Here is an 8,176-nt window from a genome sequence, read left to right as displayed (position 1 = left end):
TGGGTCCTTGCCTCACACTCCACCATCAGCCGCCCCCATACAATTGCTGCTGCCCTAGTCACCAGCATCTGATGTCTGATGTTCTTCCACATTTCAGACTGGACTCCCAGCCGCCATGCTGCTTCATGAACTTTTGCTGCAAATCCTACCTGGAATTGTTACTTATTTATTTATCTTTATTTTGGAGGGCGGGGGTCTGTCCTTGGTCTTCTTTGTGGTGCACGAGCTTTCTCTATTTGTGGCGTGTGAAGAGCTTCTCTAATTGTGGCACACGGGTTTAGCTGTCCCTCGGCAGGTGGGATTTAGTTCCCAGACCAGGGATAGAACCCACATCCCCGGCATTGGATGGTGAAGTCTTAACCACTGGACCACCAGGGAAGTCCCCCTACCTGTAACTGTTAAGTAAGTGTGTGTGCTCAGTCATGACCAACTCTTGTGACCCCCATGGACTGCAGCCCACCAAGCTGCTCTGTCCATTGAATTTTCCAGGCAAGAAGACTGGAGCAGGTTACCATTTCCTCCTCCAAAGGATCTTTCCAACCCTAAATCCTTCTCTATTCCTTGTCTCAAAGTCCCAAAAGATAGACAATTGACTTGGCCCAGCTCATATTTTTGAGACAGACTGGAGAAGGCCCAGGTGGCTCAGCTGACCCGAGGTTGGACAGGCACCCTCCCACCACCTGGGAAGAGAGAAATATGAGGATGGCAAGTAAGAGAAAGCACAGCCATCTAGGCTGCAAGGCCATGTAGCTGCCATCGCATGTCTCAGAACAAGGATAGGCACACTCTTCCAGCACATTTTTATCCTCTAATGTCCAGTCTACACTGTTTGCTAGAAGGGCATAGTCAAACAAATTGGCTGGATTTAATACATTTTTTAAATGTGTCATTTATAAGAACTGTACCAAGAAAATTATACAAATAAAAACGTCTGCTTTTTTAAAAGATTGGCTAGTGAGTAGGAAACCTACACTACTCCAGTGTTTCTCCTTGTTCTCACATTACCACCACATTCATAACACTTCTGACATGACATGGGTGGGCTTTTCCCCCTCCACCAAGCAATCCTGCCACACCAGCCGGGGTGCCCTACAATTTAACTCAGTCCAACACTCTCTACCTGATACTGTCGTATCAGACCCCAGGTGAAGGGTTCAGTCTCACAAGACTGCTACACACCCCTCAACTTTGAATGGCAATTTCAAGTCCAGGTTATCACCTGTGCTTCTGACCAATGGGCTGTGTATCAGAGGTTCCCATGACCCTCTCCCAGGCCTTGATTCATTTGCTAGAGTGGCTCACAGAACTCAGGAAAACAGTCTACTCGTTGTGTACCGGTTAATTACAAAAAGAATGATACGTGACACAGATGAACATCCAGGTGGGAGAGATGTTTGTGGGATGTGGGAAGGGGCTCTGAGCTTCCATGCCTTTTCTAGGAGTGCCACTCTCCCAGTACCTCCACGTGTTCACCAACCCAGAAGTTCTCCAAATTCCATACTATCATCAGGATTTTTATGGAGACTGCATCACACAGACATGATCAATTATTATATTAACTCCTTTTCCAGCCCCTCTCCCCTCTGGAGAACCTGTGGTGAGGCTGAAAATACCAAATCTTCTAATCTTGACTTTGTCTTTCTGCTCTGCCATTTGGCTCACAGTCTTGGATTTTATGGTAATGGGGTTATCCAGGCTCAGTTCAGTTCACTTCCGTTCAGTCATGTCCGACTCTTTGCGACCCCATGGACTGCAGCACACCAGGCTTCCCAGTCCATCACCAACTCCCAGAGCTTGCTCAAACTCATGTCCATCGAGTCGGTGATACCATCAAACCATCTCATCCTCTGTCATCCCCTTCTTCTCCTGCCTTCAATCTTTCTCAGCATCTGGGTCTTTTCCAATGAGTCAGTTCTTTGCATTAGGTGGCCAAAGTATTGGAGCTTCAGCATCAGTCCTTCCAATGAATATTCAGGACTGATTTCCTTTAGGATTGACTGGTTTGATCTCCTTGCAGTCCAAGGGACTCTCAAGAGTCTTCTCCAACACCACAGTTCAAAAGCATCAATTCTTCAACGCTAATCTTTCTTTATGGTCCAACTCTTCACATCTGTACATGACTACTGGAAAAACCATAGCTTTGACTAGACAGACCTTTGTTGGCAAAGTAATGTTTTTGCTTCCTAATAGGCTGTCTAGGCCCGTCATAGCCTTTCTTCCAAGGAGCAAGTGTCCTCCTTTGTAAGAGAACTCATGCAGTTGGCTACAATTAATATCTTTCCTGGCTAAGGCAGGCAGTTTCAGTCAGCGGTTCCCCTATCAGTTTGGTTTTCCAGTGGTTTGAGCAGAGGAGGAGAATGACAGAATTTGTGTAGCTGAGGGCACTGCACTTGTGAGGGAGACAGAAGCTTCACTTTAATAAAACATCATTCTTGGGAATTCACTGGTGGTCCAGTGGTTAGGACTTCATGCTTTCACTGCCAAGGGCACAGGTTTGATGCCCGGTTGGGGAACTAACATCCCATAAGCCACGTGGCCAAAAGCAAAAACCATTATTCTTCATATCTAACTAAATGTTCCCAAGTTTGATTTTGTTTATTTATTTTTATAGGATGTCATGTTTTTTTGTTGTTTACTGGCTGCTCTGTGTGGCTTGCAGGATGTTAGTTTCCCAACCAGGAATCAAACCTGTGTCCTTGGCAGTGAAAGTGCAGCATCCCAACTACTGGACTACCAGGGAATTCACCACAATGTCGTTTTTTTTTAAGTTTTTATTTTATATTGGAGTATAGTTGATTTACAATGTTGTATTAGTTTCAGGTGTACAGCAAAGTGACTCAATTATACACATCTGTATATCTGCTCTTTTTTAGGTTCTTTTCCCACATAGGTCATTACAGATTATTGAGTAGAGTTCCCTGTGCTCCACAGTAGGGCCTTAGTAGTTGTCTATTTCATATACAGTAGTGTGTATATGTTAATTGCAACCTCCTAATTTATCCCTTCCACTGACCTTTCCCCTTTGGTAACCCTAAGATTGTTTCCTAAGTCTGTGGATCTTGATTGTATTTATATTTAGTTTGTAAATTTGGGCTGTACAGTTAGTTGAATCACAACTATGAGGTAAGGAGTTTGTTTTTGGTACTGTTTATTTTTAAGTAACATTATAACCTAAATCGGAGAAGGCAATGGCACCCCACTCCAGTACTCTTGCCTGGAAAATCCCATGGATGGAGGAGCCTGGTAGGCTGCAGTCCATGGGGTCACTAAGAGTCGGACACGACTGAGCGACTTCACTTTGACTTTTCACTTTCATGCACTGGAGAAGGAAATGGCAACCCACTCCAGTGTTCTTGCCTGGAGAATCCCAGGGACGGGGGAGCCTGGTGGGCTGCCGTAAATAATTTAGTAATACTGGAAGAATTTAATAATTCTTTTTGTTTAAAAGGATACCATACATTACTCATGTTTAAGGAAAACTGACTTAGATCAACCTAATTTTCAGATGGTAGGTACAAGGTCCTGAAATATAAAGAAACCTGTGAGCTACTTAAGACAGGAAGTAACTTATTCATCCCAAGTGCACAGAACTTAGATCCCTAGTTACTTGTAACTGAATTTTAAACAAAAGGAAAAAAAAAAGACTACAGCAAGATGGTGACTGAGCCAGGACAAGCTTTTTACACTTGTCTTCTTTCCCATTCCCCACCCTTGGAGGCTTTTTAGTTCCTTGCTTACCTGGATCACCTAACTGTGACATTCTTTTTTTAACTGAAATATATTTGATACTTAACACTGTAAATGTAAGGTGTCTAACATGTTGATTTGATACATTTACATATTATAATATGATTGCCATTGTGATAATAATTAGTACCTTTATCATGCTACATAATTATCATTTCTCTTTAGTAGTTGAAATAATTGAGATCCAGTTTCTTAGTAAGCTAGAACAGAGTAGAATATTGTCTATATTCACGGTACTGTGCATTAGATCTGTTAAGACTTATTTACTACTTGTTACAAGTTTATACTCTTAAACAACATCTCTCCTATCTTCCCACCCCTCAGCCCATGATAACTACTATTTTATTTTTTGTTTTTACAAATTTGGCTCCTCAGAATCCACATATAAGGGATATACAACATTTGTTTTTCTCCGTCTGACTTAACCTCACTTAGCATGATGTCCTTAAGGTCCATCCAAGGTCATTGCAAATGGCAGCATTTCCTCCTTCCTCATCTGAATAATATTCCATTGTCTCTGTGTGTGTATGTCTATACACATATATATACCACATCATCTTTATCCTTTCATCTGTTGATGGACACTTGGGTTTTTTCCATAGCTGTGAAACGGAGTGTCATTTCTAGTGCTTTATGTCTCAGCACAGAAAAGAATTCACCAAGAGGCAAAGTGATACATGCTGCTGCTGCTGCTAAGTCACTTCAGTCATGTTCGACTCTGTGCGACCCCATAGACGGCAGCCCACCAGGCTTCCCCGTCCCTGGGATTCTCTAGGCAAGAATACTGGAGTGGGTTGTCATAAAGAAATGATTTATTAGAATAGGATGCTTGTGAGGCTTACAAGTCAGTGGGTGAGGGCTATGTTGCACCCTGAGAACTTACTGGGCTACAGACTTAGCATCACAGGAAAAGTGAGGAGAGGGAGAAGAACGTCGTTAGCTTTCTTAACTAGATGTTGTGCTTCCATCATCAGTTTCTCCTCCAGACTGAGCAGGGGAGTTTTCTTGTCCCTACATGGTCAAGTTATGTCCACAGATTATTGTTTTTTCATGTGTGCAGAGAGCATGTCCTAGGGATCATTAACTTGCTGACCTCACTGTGCAGGACGTGGGTCTCATTCCACCATTGTTTCATTGTTTGGGGACATGTGTCATGCTTCTGTTGCATGGTTTTGTTGCTAAGCAAGCCTGCTTGGTTTTGTAATTAGGTAAACCTGCTCTTTTAAGTAATCATTAACTTACAGGGGTCTCCCATATTTTTTCTACCTACAATCCCCTAGTGGGATTAACTATTTAATCACCTGCTTTGTCCCTTTACTCTGTCCCCAGCCATGTTATGAGAATAGTGCTGTGATAAACATGGGAGTGAGTATATCTCTTCAATAGCCTTTCCATTTCTTTTGGGTATATACTTAATAGATTATATAGGTTATTTGCTAGATTACATGATGGGGCTATTACTAATGTTTTGAGAAATCTCCATATTGTTTTCCAACTTCTTTTTCCTGTCTTTTTTCTCTCTCACATTCTCAGTAGTAGCAATAATTATAACCACAACTTAAATATAGCTCGCTATGTGCAGTGCTTAATAAACATTATCTTGTTCCATGTTTGATTAGACTCCTCAAATCTTGAATTGTCTTTAGTTTTGTTTCATTTACCATTTTGTTTTTCCATGTCTTTTTCTTGTGTAAGTTTCTTTAGCTGGGCAGCTTTTCAGGATGAAAGTCTGCTGAGGGTTCCTGAAGGGTGATTGCTTTCAACCTCAATCAGGCTACTGTACCTAGTAAGGGAATCATGAATTAATGACACTTATCCAGTAATTTTCTTGAGAGCTTTTTGTTGTCCTTAAAGAGGAACAGTTCATCTGGCTTGAGATACAATTTTGGTGATATGGTTCTCAATAAAAGACAGCTTCCGTGCTGCTGGAAACCTTTGTATTTTAGAGTATTCTTCCGTGAGCTGCCTTCCTTAGATTCTTTGAAAGAAAACACCCTTTCTCTTCTTCTCAATGCATCATTTTTACCTAGACAAGTTTCTCAAACACAGGCAGGAAAATTATCTAATGTAACAATGACTTTACTTTACGCAATGCTTCACAGCCAAACCACAAATAGCCGTCCCAGAGCTGCTGAAACCACTGTGCTAAACGCCCTTATCTCTGTCACACAAAGATGAAAAGATTTCCCTAGAAATCCAGAAATATCTAGAGTGCTGTCCAAATTAGAATGCAGAAGAGCTTAAGTTTAGTTTTTACTTCAGATCACTATGGTTCCTCCCATTCACAACACTGTCATTGTAAGACTGATTGCCATCATAACTGCAGAACACGCTGTAGGAGATGAAAAAACTTCCCTCGACCCTTGTAGGGTCGCTGGCTGGGTCTGAAAATTAAACCAATAAATACAAATTAACAGGAGAAAAGCAGTTTATAATAATGGAAAATCACTCACCTAGAGCCAGATATCCTGGAATGTGAAGTCAAGTGGGCCTTAGAAAGCATCACTACGAACAAAGCTAGTGGAGGTGATGGAATTCCAGTTGAGCTTTTTCAAATCCTGAAAGATGATGCTGTGAAAGTGCTGCACTCAATATGCCAGCAAATTTGGAAAACTCAGCAGTGGCCACAGGACTGGAAAAGGTCAGTTTTCATTCCAATCCCAAAGAAAGGCAATGCCAAAGAATGCTCAAACTACCACACAGTTGCACTCATCTCACACGCTAGTAAAGCAATGCTCAAAATTCTCCAAGCCAGGTTTCAGCAATATGTAAACCATGAACTTCCAGATGCTCAAGCTGGTTTTAGAAAAGGCAGAGGAACCAGAGACCAAATTGCCAACATCTGCTGGATCATCGAAAAAGCAAGAGTGTTCCAGAAAAACATCTATTTCTGCTTTATTGACTATGCCAAAGCCTTTGACTGTGTGGATCACAATAAACTGTGGAAAATTCTGAAAGAGATGGGAATACCAGACCACCTGACCTGCCTCTTGAGAAATTTGTATGCAGGTCAGGAAGCAACAGTTAGAACTGGACATGGAACAACAGACTGGTTCCAAATAGGAAAAGGAGTACGTCAAGGCTGTATATTGTCTCCCTGCTTATTTAACTTATATGCAGAGTACATCATGAGAAACCCTGGGCTGCAAGAAGCACAAGCTGGAATCAAGATTGCCGAGAGAAATATCCATAACCTCAGATATGCAGATGACACCACCCTTATGGCAGAAAGTGAAGAGGAACTCAAAAGCCTCTTGATGAAGGTGAAAGAGGAGAGTGAAAAAGTTGGCTTAAAACTCAACATTTAGAAAACGAAGATCATGGCATCTGGTCCCATCACTTCATGGGAAATAGATGGGGAAACAGTGGAAACAGTGTCAGACTTTATTTTCTTGGGCTCCAAAATCACTGCAGATGGTGATTGCAGCCATGAAATTAAAAGACACTTACTCCTTGGAAGAAAAGTTATGACCAACCTAGATAGCATATTCAAAAGCAGAGACATTACTTCGCCAACAAAGGTCCGTCTAGTCAGGGCTATGGTTTTTCCTGTGGTCATGTATGGATGTGAGAGTTGGACTGTGAAGAAAGCTGAGCACTGAAGAATTGATGCTTTTGAACTGTGGTGTTGGAGAAGACTCTTGAGAGTCCCTTGGACTGCAAGGAGATCCAACCAGTCCATTCTGAAGGAGATCAGCCCTGGGATTTCTTTGGAAGGACTGATGCTAAAGCTGAAACTCCAGAACTTTGGCCACCTCATGCGAAGAGTTGACTCATTGGAAAAGACTCTGATGCTGGGAGGGATTGGGGGCAGAAGGAGAAGGGGACGACAAAGGATGAGATGGCTGGATGTCATCACTGACTCGATGGATGTGAGTCTGAGTGAACTCCGGGAGTTGGTGATGGACAGGGAGGCCTGGTGTGCTGTGATTCATGGGGTCGTAAAGAGTCGGACACGACTGAGTGACTGAACTGAACTGAACTGAACTTGAGAGAATTTCTCAGAAGAGAGCTGTTTCTCCCACATCCACCTGTTGATCATGCATATAACAACATGGGATGGAGATCTCAAAATTTGTTAACAAGTTATTTTACTAAAAAAAAAAAAAAAGTCTATGCATATCCCCAAAATATATTTGTTCTGTAGCTCCCTAGCACTGATGTTACATCAAGACTGAAGAGTGACTTTACACTGATTCTAGTGAAAAAACAAATGATTAAGAACACAAATCATAAAAAATAAAGCAATGATTATCAGTACACTCTCTTTTCCAAATCATCATTCCTGAGTTTGCTAATTGCAACATCTGAAAACCAAAACTGGTAACCAAAACCATTACCATGAACAGAATAGATTCCATCACTTTTTGCACTTCCAGGATTTGACGTTTAACATTTGGGCAAACTTGTAAATTTGCCACAGTCAAGC

The sequence above is a fragment of the Bos javanicus genome, chromosome 2 (genome assembly GCF_032452875.1).
Source record: "Bos javanicus breed banteng chromosome 2, ARS-OSU_banteng_1.0, whole genome shotgun sequence".
Lineage (NCBI taxonomy): Eukaryota > Metazoa > Chordata > Mammalia > Artiodactyla > Bovidae > Bos > Bos javanicus.
This window is presented reverse-complemented; position numbering follows the sequence as displayed.